We start from the raw sequence: 14,594 nt of genomic DNA on the forward strand, positions 1-14,594 counted from the left end.
TGACTGTGTGGGACTCTAATGCTCAGAACCCACACCACCCTGGAAGTTGTAGTCCAATACATCTAGAGGACACCAGGTTGTAGAAGTCGGCACAATGTGTCCAGTAGCTAATGCAGGAAGGCTTCAAATGGGACGTTGTCGGCTATGTTTTGCTGTCTTAGATCTAAGGCTGAGGAATTTACATTTTGAATATCAAAGTTGATTTATACAGCTGTGTCACTGTAATGCTTATCACTGTGAAGGAAGATAGAGACTTCGCTTTGATTTTATTCAGAACCATAAATCATTCTTCCATTTTTTTCCTGTAGCCATTTTGATCATATTTCCTACCCAAATACATATCTGACATATTAATGCGCTGCTTCACTATGCTACCGTGACAAAAGATACAAAAAGCATATGCCCAAATGGTTTTTCTAATGCTCCCTCCTGCCTCATTTGACCTTCCTCTTTCTTTTTCAGGAGGTAGATGGACAAGCAGGTGTTTTGTCTGGGTCATGTTTACCATTAATGAGTCCTTCTGGAGGGAGAGGCATGTCTTAGAAAAAAGGTTTGGAATACAAAGATGTGTTTTGCAAGTATCCATACGCAGATTGCATACTGGTAACGGACTGTAGGTCACACGGATGCTTTACGTTCAGAGGAGTCGAGGTTCAACCCCTGGCATCGCTGAGAAGACCTGGGAACGACTTGGAAGGAGAACGAGGGAAGCTTCTGTCAGTCAATGTACAGCTAATGCAGAGTCTGGTGAACCAATAGACAGACTTGGTGTAGGCTGGCTTCTATAGTCTCCACTTACACAAAAGGAAAGCAAGGTAAAATGAGAAATTTTGAATTTTATAAATTGTATATTGTTTCCCAGTGATTCATATTAGTTGTTCCTGACAGCGTATTTTTAGAATTCTTCTGAAAAGGTCTGGGGGCTTGGGGGAGACCGTCCAAGAAAGTAAATAATGAATAAGTAATCAATAGAAGGTAACATTCACAATTCAGGGCTTGGCTAGATGGCTCAATTGGAGCAGGCTGGAGCAGGCTGAATAGGGTTGCTTAAGGTCACATAAAGGAGTGGTAAGCCATTTGGTGTGGTTGTTGCATCCACATGACTCAGACACCTCAAGCAACTTTATTTGGCTAGTCTCCCTTCAAAGACAAATAAAATAAACAAGAGTATTTTTTTTAAAAAATCCTCCTCTTTGCCACCTTCAGCCTTCTCCTCCTTCTGGGAGAGCACTTTCATTCCCCCCCACCAAAAAAAGGTACAGCACATCAGCATGGTCCTAATAAGCTTTTACAAAATCAGCCTTTGTTACCCTCCTCTGCCCATCCGTAACAGTGTAGGAAGTTTTGAATGGCCCCAAATTGTGAAGTTTAACCACTTAACAAGACTGGGAAATTAAAAGCAGATAGGAAACGGACGGCAAGCCATCCCCTTTTGGTTTGATCCCAGCACTTGCACATGCTGGAAATGAAGCAAAATGGAGCAATCTTATGGGCATCTAAAAATTAGTAGCCTTTGACAGGGACTCAGAAAGGTGCAGGTGGAAATGCTCTGGGGATGGGCTGGTTCGCACTGGAACTTATATCATGTCATTGCCAAGACAAGGAGTGAACCAATTTGTCCCCAGAACGGACCAAAGAGTGGGGCAAATCTCTTTTAGTTAATGCTTTATTATTTTTCACACATGTACCACACTCTATTGCCAAAAAACCTCTGCCTAGCATACAGGCTGGGCATAGCACAGCACATGTATCCTTTGAACAGCACTGTGAAGTGGGTCAAGCTGACTGCTTGGAAGCTGCTCATGTCCATGAAGTCACCTTCATAGCTGAGAATCGATGCAAACCTTTGTTCCCACATCTGAATCCAAAATCTTTGCCATTTCATGACCTGGAAGTCTCTAATTAAGAGAGGAAGCAAAGGCAGGAAACAAGTTATATCATGTTTTAAGTCAGGAAACAAAGTCTGGAAGCAAATTAAGGTAAGAGTTAAGTCAGGGAGCAAACAACAGGAAACAAAGTAAGACAGGGTTTAAAGCAGGAAGCAAGGGTGGAAGAGTTCCCCATGGAGTGCTGCTAGAGATCAGGATTCACAGCAGCAAGCTAGATGTAATAGCGGCCTAGTGCAGAGTATCTCATCCAAACCAATGTAGCCCTAACAAACATCTAGCCCACACATGTGTGCACATCACTTGATTAACTCAATTGAATGTGCATGATGATCCCAGAGAGCAGGCTTGTGATCATGGTGCTGTAGGGTAGTGGAAGCTCTGCCTAACTTGTGAATGGTACTGTCTATTTTCCTCATACTGCTCATTTCCCCCATCTTTTTATATTACAGCCACCAAGTAACAAATATGCACTTGTAGCTGCACCTTGGGAATCTACATGAGAAAGCCGAGAAATAACATGAATGATCATGTGCAGGGTTGCCAGGCCAGCAACATACCACTCCTTGGGATTTCACGCCAAAATGTGTAACCAGCGTTCAGACCCTTGTAATGTCAGAGACAGATAGGCTTCACACTGTTGCTTCCAGAGCTTGAGGCAGAAGATGGCTCACAAGTCACAGTGCTGATGCTTCACTTTCTGCCTTTCTCCCAATAAGCCCCATATTGGTACACCAAAAAGCCAGGAGCAATGAGAGCAGACTGGGGGAGGGGGGAGAGTCACTTGGGCCCATCATTCCATTTGGACCAACACAGACACATAATTAGAAATGGGGGCAAACCACCAAAATGGCAGTTCATCTTGGTTCATGGTTTGTCAAGGTTGAAACCACAAATTTAATAATGTTTTACCAATGAACCACGAATTGACTGTCAAAAAAATAAGAAAAAGAAAAAGAAAAGAAAAGCTGAGGCTTTTCACATGGAGCCAGTGGGTCCTGGTGCCAGCTGAGAATGAGTGGAGATGGGAGCCCCAGTATGAAAGACACCTCATACTCAACATTAAAACTTTCTCTTACTGTAGTGTGTTCATAGGGACGTGGTGGCACTGTGGGCTAAACCGCAGAAGCCTGTGCTGCAGGGTCAGAAGACCAGCAGTCGTAAGATCGAAACCACGCTACGGAATGAGCTCCTGTCGCTTGTCCCAGCTCCCGCCAACCTAGCAGTTCGAAAGCATGCAAATGCGAGTAGATAAATAGGTACCATCTTGGTGGGAAGGTAACAGCGTTCCATATCTAAGTCGCACTGGCCATGTGACCATGGAAGATTGTCTTCGGACAAAACACTGGCTCTATGGCTTGGAAACAGGAGTGAGCACTGCCCCCTAGAGTCGAACACGACTGGACAAAAATTGTCAAGGGGAACCTTTACCTTTACCTAGTGTGCTCATGCTGACATTTGTCTGCCCACCTGGAGACCAGGAGAAGTATTACATTTCCTGAAGATTTCAGCTTGTTGACAGAATCCTGGCAACCTTAAGGGTGGGAAACATATTGATAGGGAAGTATCTCCTCTGGCCCAGTGTGTCCACTTCATCTGTTAAACCCTGTGACAATATGAGGTCACCAATATCAGTGACAGCCTGTTCTCAAATAGTATGCAAGTCCATTTTCAAAATTCAGAGAAGAGATTCTGAAAAATGTAGCGTTTATTATCACTTTCTATTATGACCCTTTATGACCCTCATGGGTATAAACTGAAGGACATGCAAAGTCTGAGAAGACAGAGCCTGAATGCCTAAGCAGCTCCCAGGTGCTTTTAAAGTAACTTAAAAAAAAAACCCAAACTAAATACAATTCTCTAATGTTTAGTTTTAAAGAACTGTTCCCTTGCATGACTAGTTTTATGCTGGGGAGAATTTTTAATGCTGAGTTATAAACCTCTGGAGGAGTGTTGCTAATAAAAATGCTGACAGACTCTTAACTATAGCAGCATGCATAGATTGGGCTTTTATAACAAAGGGAAATACAGCCGTCGTATCTGACTGTGCTCTCCTCTCACTATATTGTGTCTTTGAGAGAAAGAGAAAAAAAGAGTTGAATATGAATATCCCTGTTGCTTCCCATATTTCCAAATCTTGCTCTTGAAATTCTGATTACCACAGCAAAGTCCATCATGATTTTGATGAATCTGCCACACATTTTCACTGATGTTAAGCGTTATATACTCTATGACAAAAAAAAAGAGGAATTCTTGAAATTCAGTCTTGCATTCTAGGGTGCTCTGACCTGATTGATGTGCATTATTTAGATTAATATGCAGCTTGGAATACAATTATTTTTCCCTTTTTCACATAACGCCAAATTGTGTAATACAGCTCCAAAAATGAAACAGATCAAACCCATAGTTTAGATTAAAATATGTGTATAGAAGTACATATTTTAGAGTAAAACATATATTTAAGGCACATTTTAGAAGAAGAATGAAAACAATATTTGAAGGTAAAATGGGAAATGTTATTAAATATTTAGGGATTAATATTACCTGGAATTTACAAGATAAATTTGTTTTCCCTTCTAGCTTTGGCCCAACCACTTCATTAGCTCTGGAGCTACTCGTACTTATCCTCTGCTCTTCCTCAGTAGCATGTTGGACGCCTTCTGGCCTGAGCGGCCCATCTTCCAGCATCAACTTTCAATCCATGAAAGGGAGGCCGCAATCCATGTAGGAGATGCTTGTTTATGTCAGATGCTTGTTTAATCAATTAATCAATTAATCAAACTACTACTACTACTACTACTACTACTACTACTACTACTACTACTACTACTACTACTACTACTACTACTACTACTACTACTACTAATAATAATAATAATAATAATAATAATAATAATAATAATAATAATAATAATAATAATAATAATAATAGTAATTTGTCTGGTCCAAAAAGTTTGCTGTTTTCTTGCCATTAATGGAAAACCTGGTCTCTTTAACTAGAAGGAATTTGAAAAGATACATATTTCCTTGTGCATTATTGCAGTTCCTCCTACTGTTTAGAGGTTTCTCAATTGTTTTACTTGAATCTGCTGCATTCTAATCTAGGACAGCATGTGTTCGCTCCACTGACAAGCTTGCTTCGTCAGCATGGAGCGTCTTTGCCTCCTCCCCAGATATAGTGAGGGTCTGGAAGTCTCGTGAGAGCGACCTGGGAGGGGAGTGGGCAAGGAATGAGCTTCTTCAAAGGCATTCCCCCCTCTCTTCAGCCTCTTCCTTGCTGGCAGCCCGCCAGCCCACCCTATATACTAGTGTGAGTTTATGTGGTTGTCTTTCGGGGCTGGATAGGAATTTTTGACCTATATCCTGATTGGCCTTTGGATGCAGGGATTGTTTGTCTATCCCACACTGGTCAAGGTGCGATGGCATTTGGAGAGGTGGAGAATATTCAGTCCCATAGGCAGGTAGTGCAGATAGAACAGGTTTTGGTGAGCCCCATCACAATCACAGGTAATGTATAGCTCCTCTGACCTAGCATTGCAGATTGTGTGATTACAGTGCTTGCGGGGGAAGATGCACTGGGGCCACACCTGGACCAAAAGTCAACAAGGAGAAGATGGCTTGAGGTCCGGAGGTGGTCAAACGTTGGCCAGCCAGGTTCTCACTGTCTTCATGACCTTGAGAACTTGGGGCTGGGGACAGGCCCATTTGTTTGGTAAGGGGTCCACTGAGACCCCGTTCAGAACCTGATTCTGTACTACAGCAGGACCCCCCTTTTTATGGTGGGCAATCATGATTATTCAATAAAGTGTGGCCAATGTTTATCCTAAGACACTTGTCTTGCAGCATTATTCTGCGGTAGGAGGGCAATGAACTATGCACTTAGTAGACTCCTCCCTTCTCAGTTGGCTAAAAAGAAACCTACTGCAGCCCTGCATTAACAATCCTGCCAAGAAGCTGCATATAAACCTGTTAACAAACCTGTTACATTAGAAGTAAATACATGAATCTTGAATCACTAGTAAAGTTGCCAGGCTCAGCAACATCTCATTCTTTGTAATTTCAGGAAACTTGAGACCAGCAAGCCTGGCCTTCTGATGTTACAGGATTAGGTCCTTGGTATGTCACAGAGGCAAGGCCAGTAGGAGTTGGGAGGGAGGCAAGCAAGTGCAACATAGATATTTGCACTGAGTTAGTAAGCCCTGGTGTTGGTGGAAAATAGGTAGAGAAAGGTGTCAGTCCTGACAGATATCTCACATACAAAAATCAAAGACATCTTTCTTCAGTGACAGTTGTTCTAAGAGTTATCTCTCCTGCCTGGAGAGAATAGCAATTCCCCAGAACTTCAGCCAGTGCTGCAGCTATCCTAGTAACTGGTCATGGTCCAAAAAGGCACATGTAGCTGAATGAAACATTATGATAGCCACTAATGAGGCTGTGCTGTTACTCAGCTTACCATAGGAAGGGCTCTATAGTAAGCAGCACATTGTGAGACCATAAGTAAATGCGCTAATAGATATTTTCATTAGAATGTTAAAGAGTACTCCATTAGAATATACCATCCTTGCAATGAATTAAATAAAATGCGATTTTTGCAGTTCCGCTTCCGTTTTTCTGCTTGAAAAAGGAACACAATGTTTTAATAATAAATATGGAACTGTTCCTCAAAACAACAACAACAACAAAAAATGGCAAGCTTAGACTCTTGGAGTTTACAGAATACAAACAGTGTTTCAGCGCATAACACTGTGTACAACATCACCTCACTATTTCCTATGCAGACACTTGGGCTTAGATTGGCAGTTGGACATCTGGCATTTAAAATTTAATTCAACAGCAATTTACAAATTAAGCCTGAATTCCTGTGGCCCCAGTAGGATATTCCGGGTATATTCTGGTGGTTCTCAAGAGAGAAGGGAGAGAAATCTGCCTTTAAAGGTGGAGATCCAACCTCAAAGAGACCCCTTGTGAAAGCTTTGCAGCATTTGCTCTTCCAAAGCTGGCACTCTAGACTTTGGAAGAGGCACAAAGAGGACAGATTGGGAGGCACATCGTGGGCAGATCGGGAAAGACTGTGATCAGCCTAGAAACCAAACACTGACTGAGAGAGGCCAGTATTGGGTTCTCAGTGTTTCCAATCTCAGAACAACTCTGTGCTGCATTGTACTTGACGGGGAAAAAGCAGTGCAGGCAATTTAATTTACTTGAAGGAATCCTATAGACAGGTCAAGCCAAAACAATGTGATGGATTTTACTGGAATATGCAGACACCCCACAACCCATTACATAACAAAATAAAGAGTGTACATATTGGGGCCATACACACTGCATTCCCTTTATGAGACATACTGTGACATTATCCATGCCTCTCTGGAGCCTTGTGGGGAGGACAAAGATAAAATGCAATGATTGGTGGGAATATATAGGACTCTAACTATATGGCCTATCCACTCAAAGCCCATACAATAGTCATCCTTCCACAATTTCATACATGCATAAACACTCCATTCTAGTAATGATGCAGTGGTTGAAGTGCAATACTGCAGCCAAGCTTCTGCTTACAACCTGAGTTTGATTCCAATGGACTCAGGTAGCTGGTTCAAGACTGGCTCAGCCTTCCATCCTTCTGAGGTTGATAAATTGAGTACCTGGCTCACTGGGAGAGGGGGCAATGTGTAGCCAGGACAATTAAATTGTAAACATCCTAGAGATTGCTTTAAGCACTATGGGGTGGTATACAGCAACACACTTTGCTTTACTTTAATAATATTTCAATAAAGTTGAGTAAACCAAGCTGAGTGAGAGAACAAAGAAAAACAATATTCTGGAATACAAACAGGCTATCTAAATGTAATGCAAGTCTTTCTCTTTACCTTACACATCTGTAAAATGGATGGCAGAGCAGCTGCAATGAGGTATGTACATTGTGTAGTGACTACAGTCTGGTCCCTCCTTTGTGTCACAATGAGTGATGTTTCTTGGGCTCTATTGGGCTGTTTGGTTGGTGGTCGCCTTTAGTGACATCAGCTCACTCTATGATATTACATTTGATTCCAGGTCTTCCTAATAGAAATAATTGACCATCTTTGTAACTCTGCAAATGCCAAAGGGGATATGAAATCAATGCTGGCTAACCCATCAATCATGTCTAAACACTAGACAAAATCATGGTACACTCAACCTGTGCCCTGCACTGAAGAGAAACTTCTATAAAAATGGAAACAGCAGGAATGGCGACCAACAGAAACTTCTGTAGTGATAGGCTTGCTTATTCAGCACAAAATCACAAACAGTAAGCAGAGTTGACTCAGATAAGTGTTTCCACTGAGAATAGCTAATCGGTCCAAATTAGCTATTATGGCATAACTGCTGTATGACTAATTTGCACAGTCCGCAGTGGCTGATGATTATCTAATACAACTCTTCTACCACATGCATAGAGGTCTAATGGGGAAAACAGTCACAGCATGACTGTTAAAATTAGCAAACACTTTAATAATGTAGGGGGGGTTGTATGATATAAAGCAATTGCAGCCATCTTGCTCCAGAGCAAAATGAAGTGAGGAAAAGATAAGTGAACACCAGTTGCTTCCTAGCTGTCTGTTCTCTCACAAGGAGCATGTAACTCAGGAATTGGTAACTTATGGCTCTCCAAATATGGTTAGGCAGAATCTCTCCACCACTTATCACTATGCCTGTATTGGCTAGGGCTGATGAGGCTAGCACTCTAACCACATCTGTAGAATGAGAAGTTGCCCACCCTTGCTATAACTTCTTCTGTCACTGCATCAGGCTAACCTATGGAGCAGTCTTGAGGTTCAAGAGGAACCTTTGATTGCTTGCTCCTTCTTCCAACTTATCTTCTTTATAAAACTGTACACCAGTTTCTTGGGAACATGGCATTCTCCATCAGCATCTTACAAAGCCTGAAGCTCACCTAGTTCTACTGGGCAAGACAAACCCTGACTCACGAAAGTCTGTGTTGAAACCTAGAAGCAGCCTCACCCTAGGTAAAAGTATCTTGCCAATACAATGTATTTTCTATACAATTTCCAGTGTGTCACTCTATTACTCACTTGGGCTCGATTGCCTTGTATATTGATCTCTCTCACAGGGTTGTTCTTACCATTAAACACAGTGAGACAGCCATCTTAGGTAGTAAATTCTTGGTGTCATGAAAAAGGGAGCAAATGGTTATTTATTTACTTTCTAATTTTTACTTTTATTCAGGAAAGGCACTTGTGGAATGTTTGGTCTGATGAGAAAATTAAATACTTTGCTGTCTTTAGGTACTATGCCTCTTAAATCTGCGGGTAGGCATCATTAAATCTGCTCCACTTTGGATAAAGGGAATTGTCCTGTGTCATCTTGTGATCTCTACAGGGCTTTATTTGAAGTTTAGTTTCGTTAAGATCAGCCTGAAACATTGTTGTCAAATATCACAGAGAGAGTGGTGGACCTACATTTTTGATACCTGAAGCTTAAACTGTTATGGGGGCCATTTGCAACCAGCAACAAGGTTTGGGGAACCACTATTACGTTCTTCAGTGGGGTTGTTCCATGACAGATCAACATGATTTTTAAAAAAATGTTTAGCCACTACTTCTCAGATTTTGATTAAAATGGCTATACTGCTTTATCTCACATGTCAAAGTCACTGGTGTGAATAAAAAAATGCCTATGCTGTATAGTTTTTGAGTTATGGGGGGAATAAAAATTGAAGAAATATTATATACATGCATGATGCATCATAGAATGATGAAATAAAACATAGAAAAGACCACAATCAGTATAATCTTTTATTTTACACACCTATGAGAATACACACTATATGAGGCACATTTTATAAAATGTGCTTCATGTGGTATGTATTCATGTAGTAATCATTTATACTCTTTTTTCTGTTTTTTTCAATAGCAACATATTCACATGCAGTTTTGTCATATGAGAGCTTCCATGCAATGACATTATCTAGAGACAATATGCATAAAGAATTGAAGTGCTTTTCAGTCCCGGTAGACCAAAATTTATACTTTATAAAGTATAGCTTTGAAAAATGCCTTTCTGCTTCATAACCTGTGATAGGCAATGTCAAGTACAGCTGAAGCACAGTCGTAATATTGGGGAACAATTCAATTAAGTGTTGCTCACAAATAAGCTGAAGAACCTCTGTGTACTGCATTTTAGATGGTGTGTTCTGTATTTTGAACTTTTATTTATTTATTTATTTATTTATTTATTTATTTATTTATTTATTTATTTATTTATTTATTTATTTATTTATTTATTTATTAGATTTTTATCCCACCCATCTAGACCTAAGGTTTCCTAAGGTTGCAAATATTCTTTGGAGTGATGACACTCGTTTACTAATTTGTAGTCAATATCATCCTTGTAATATAATATTGTAAGTTTAATATTGTCCTCATCAGTTTCAGAATTGGTCACCAGTTCAGAGGGGAACATGAACCTTTTTGCAATCTGCTGATATGGGTCAATCCTCCTGCACAACTGGATTATCAAGCAGTCAAAAAGTCGATATAGAACTTTCATCCTAAATTTATCAGCTTCTCTCAAAGAAGCAATACCATTTGTTCCGTCTGAAAATTCCCATTTTGCAATGCATTTGGAAATATCAAAATAGCTTGAGGTGAAATCTTCACACAAACCTTCTGCTTCTGATTCATAGTGTGCAATCCTATCGGTTCAATTTTCTCTGAGTTCTTTAACAAATGAAAGTAAAGATGATAGCAGAAGATAACCTTCAAATACATCAAAACCAAGGGTTTGGAGTTTCTTACTTGTTTTGTTGAAACATTCCAGAACTTCTTCCCAAAAGACTGTTAAAATAGCATATTCCCGCTTTACTGACTTTTGGTATAGATTCTTTGCATCTCATTTACATTCCGGCTTTTCTGAGTCTTGTATAGATCACTATCACAAATGCAGTCACAAGTGATTCACATTAGCATTGTGATTGCCTTTTCAATGGTTCCCCTTTTTAGTTACAACACTTTGGATATTGTTTGTATCTACCAAAGAAGATATTAAATTACTTTATATTACCTTTTACTGTAATTTAATTGTACATAGGCAAAGTTGTTATCATTTATTGTAATACTCTTATATGTTTAGTATATTTTAAAGTTTTATAAGATTGTTCATGTAAATAAAAGATTGCCAAAATGTTGTCCTTTATAGTGACGGCAAGCAACAAAATATGCTGCTACTTTTTAAAGTTGCAGCTAGCTTAAGATAAATGATTTTAATAAACATTTAAATTTCTGACACAAATGTTAATAGTGTTTTAAACTGTTTATAATTAATCTGAACATTTTTTTCTTTTACATCTAACCTACAGGATATTTTAATAATCTTTAAATTTTAATTTTAACTATTATTTTGCACCAAATAAACATTATTATTACTATTAATATTACTTTAAAAACCCCTTATCATGCAGAAGACCTAAAATTTTTAAGCAATGTGGACTCCACTTACTTCTGGGCCCTTCCAGGATTAAGCGTCCTGAAGCTTAAGTTTCATTAGTTTCATAGTAGATCCACCCCTGCACAAAGACCATGTGAAACAATAATGAGGTTGGTATCTGAGAAGAGCACCTTTGTGTTACTGCTGAACAACCAGCTCCTGGACATCTTGGTTTGGAAGAAGACATGTATTTGGAATGGAATTAAAGACAAGCCATTCCTTCTTTCAATACCATGCAGAAATCTATAGGTATAAAACCTTGGCTCACAGTCAAGCTCACTTGATTGGGAGCAATTCTCAAAAGTGTGCATAGCCCATGCACAGAGGAGCTCCTACATGCAGAGATGCTCTGGACAACCTCTAATTAATGTACAGAAGTTAAGGACAGGGCCAATGAGTGAACCTTGTGCTGATTGGTAGATGAACTCAGAGGAGTTCTTCATAGAGCTAATGAGGCTGGCTTTCAATTTTTCAACCTTGTCAGACAGCACAAAAAAGACATTCGCTTTTAAATTTTTGCCAGAGGTTATGGCTAACATATTTTTTCAAGGTGCATAAAATAGAAGAGCCAGAGAAGTCTGCAATATATAGCGTGTAACTGTGTTTCTCCTCTCCTCCTTCCCAGGTCCCATGCATCAGATTTTCATTGGAGTATGTAACAAGGGCCAAGGTCCTCCTGCAATGTGCAGTGACCATCAAAATGTAAAAAAACTGCTTTAGACAGAATTTTTTATTCTTTCTATTGACTGAAAATTTTGCTTCAGCTGTGACTGTGATTAGGTCAAAAAGGAACATTGTGATTACTGTTAATTATGGTCATGGAAAAGAAGGCAGTGTCACTGACCATGGCTTCTTTGTTTGTTTAAACTGAGGGTGGGCAAGTTCAGTGGGTCCTGGGGGACTTTTGGCCCCGCGTGACCCATTGTAGGCCACATCTGCAACTGGCAAACAAACAAATCTTGCCTTAAGCAGAGTTTTCCCAATTTGCTGCTGAAATTTGATAATACAGCCTTTTAAAGCAGCCTAACTGTGTGCTTTGCATTATTTTTATCCCCAGCTGCTACTAAGTTTCAGCAACACAGTTTTAGGGGGTTATTTTTCAAGAAAAATAACGCTGAGGGGTCAGCATGTGTCCTATGGGTCGTGTATCTCCCCACCTATCTTTTAAGCCATCATTAACACCAACCACTGTTTATGAAGCTTTGTGCATCAAAACTAACTGCAGTCATTTAAAATGTGTGTAAAAGCTGGCAGTCTTCTCCCTGAAGCACTGCTTTGAAGTGCCAAGTGAGCCCAGCTTCATTCCCATAAAACCAAACCATGGTTTACATTACACAGAAATGCAGGCATAGGGTGTAATTATTTGTAGCCAGGAGATCTGTGCCTTTAGAAAGATGTTTATTGTATAAGCCGCTTTTGATACTGCCTTCTTATTATATTGTTGTTGTTGTTTAGTCATTTAGTCATGTCCAGCTCTTCGTGACCCCATGGACCAGAGCATGCCAGGCCCTCCTGTCTTCCACTGTAACCTGGGGTTTGGTCAAATTCATGCTGGTAGCTTCGATGACACTGTCCAACCATCTCGTCCTCTGTCGTCCCCTTCTCCTCTTGCCTTCACACTTTCCCAACATCAGGGTCTTAATATATACAGACAGTGAACTGGTAATCAGTGTAAGTGTATGTGGTCCTGAAGCATAATCACATATGGTCTGAAACTACAAGTATTTTATTTTCTGTGAATAATGGCAGAGTTGTGATCTAAGCAGCTTTGCAGTATAGGTTTTGCTCTTTTACTTATTTACTTTAATAAACAGATTTATGATACTTCAGATCTTGTCAGTATATTTTCTTTTAAATTATAAGAAGGTGAGGCTCACAGGATCAAGGCTAAATTCTTGTCTCTGCTATAGATTTGCTGTCCATTCAGTTCATACATGAGATAACAGAGTAATTGGATTTAAACCAATGGACTGAAGTCAATGGGACTCATCAGCTTAAATCGTAGTATTTCAGTTTAGGTAGCTTATGGATTCCAGGCCTTGGACGAAATCGTGTCTCAGTTCATCAGCTCTTCATTCACTCTCTAGAGCACATTTTAGTGGGAAAACATTAAATTACATGGCATCCATGTTAGAGTAAAAAGAGACTGTCTTGTAGCCATTTCTTTGCTCTGTGCAGTGGGGAGAAAATGGTTCCAACTGTGTTTGGTTCCATAGCTGCCTGCTGTGCTCAATAACAGATGCTTCAGGATATGTGTCTATGCAGGCACTTGAGGAACAGTTTTTGCCTCATTTTATGTGGCACTCCTAGGGGTTGCAAATGTTCCTTTTTTGGATTCTAAATTGCAGGATTACACAGACAATAACTTCTCTAAGCTCTGGGTACTTCCATTCTGCCATCATACTAAATGTCAGGATGGAGCACTCATTCTTCAGCAGTTATGGGGTATGACACCCTTTTTCTCTTCTGCTACCATACCGACAGACTCTAGGTTCCATTCCTGGCATCTCCAGCTAGGGTTGCAAAATATCGTTGTCTGAAACCTGGTTGCCAGTCAGTGAAGACAACATATAGTTAATGGTACCAGTAGTGTGACAAGAGATATATGAGTGCATTTGAAATATTTGGCTTCTAATATTTGTTATGATGCAGCCATGTAGCCATTCCAGCCTGCTGCTTGTAATATCAATCCCTATGTTTCACAGCAGAGCAACGACAGGCAACCAGGTTTCAGACAAAGTTATTTTGCAAACCTAGTTGGAGATGCCAGGAATAGAAACCTGGAGTCAGTACATGCACATACTGTTGTCATTAATGAAGCAACTGGATTATAGCTAAAGGATATGTAGTTGTTAATATGCACAGATATGAAAGGAAGACCCAGTGCTGCATTACATGTTTTATTGGAACATGGAATGTGAGAATTGTGAATCAAAGTAAGCTTGAAATTGTGAAACAAAAAATGAGAATATTTAGGCATTGTAATCATCAGGGAAAACAAACCAAAGTGGACGGGACTCAGGCATGTTAAACCAGGTAAGTATTTAGTTCTGTAAACATCAAACTCTGAAGAAATGAGGTGGCACTAATAGTGAGGTGAGCTGTACTGAAGCCTTTGGCTGAATAATATAAATCAGACTTCATGGGACATCGGCGTAACTATCCATTGACATCTATGCTCCATTTGAAAATGCTAAAGAAGAATTGAAACAGCTTATGCAA

Source organism: Pogona vitticeps, chromosome 3, assembly GCF_051106095.1.
Source record: "Pogona vitticeps strain Pit_001003342236 chromosome 3, PviZW2.1, whole genome shotgun sequence".
Classification (NCBI taxonomy): Eukaryota; Metazoa; Chordata; class Lepidosauria; order Squamata; family Agamidae; genus Pogona; species Pogona vitticeps.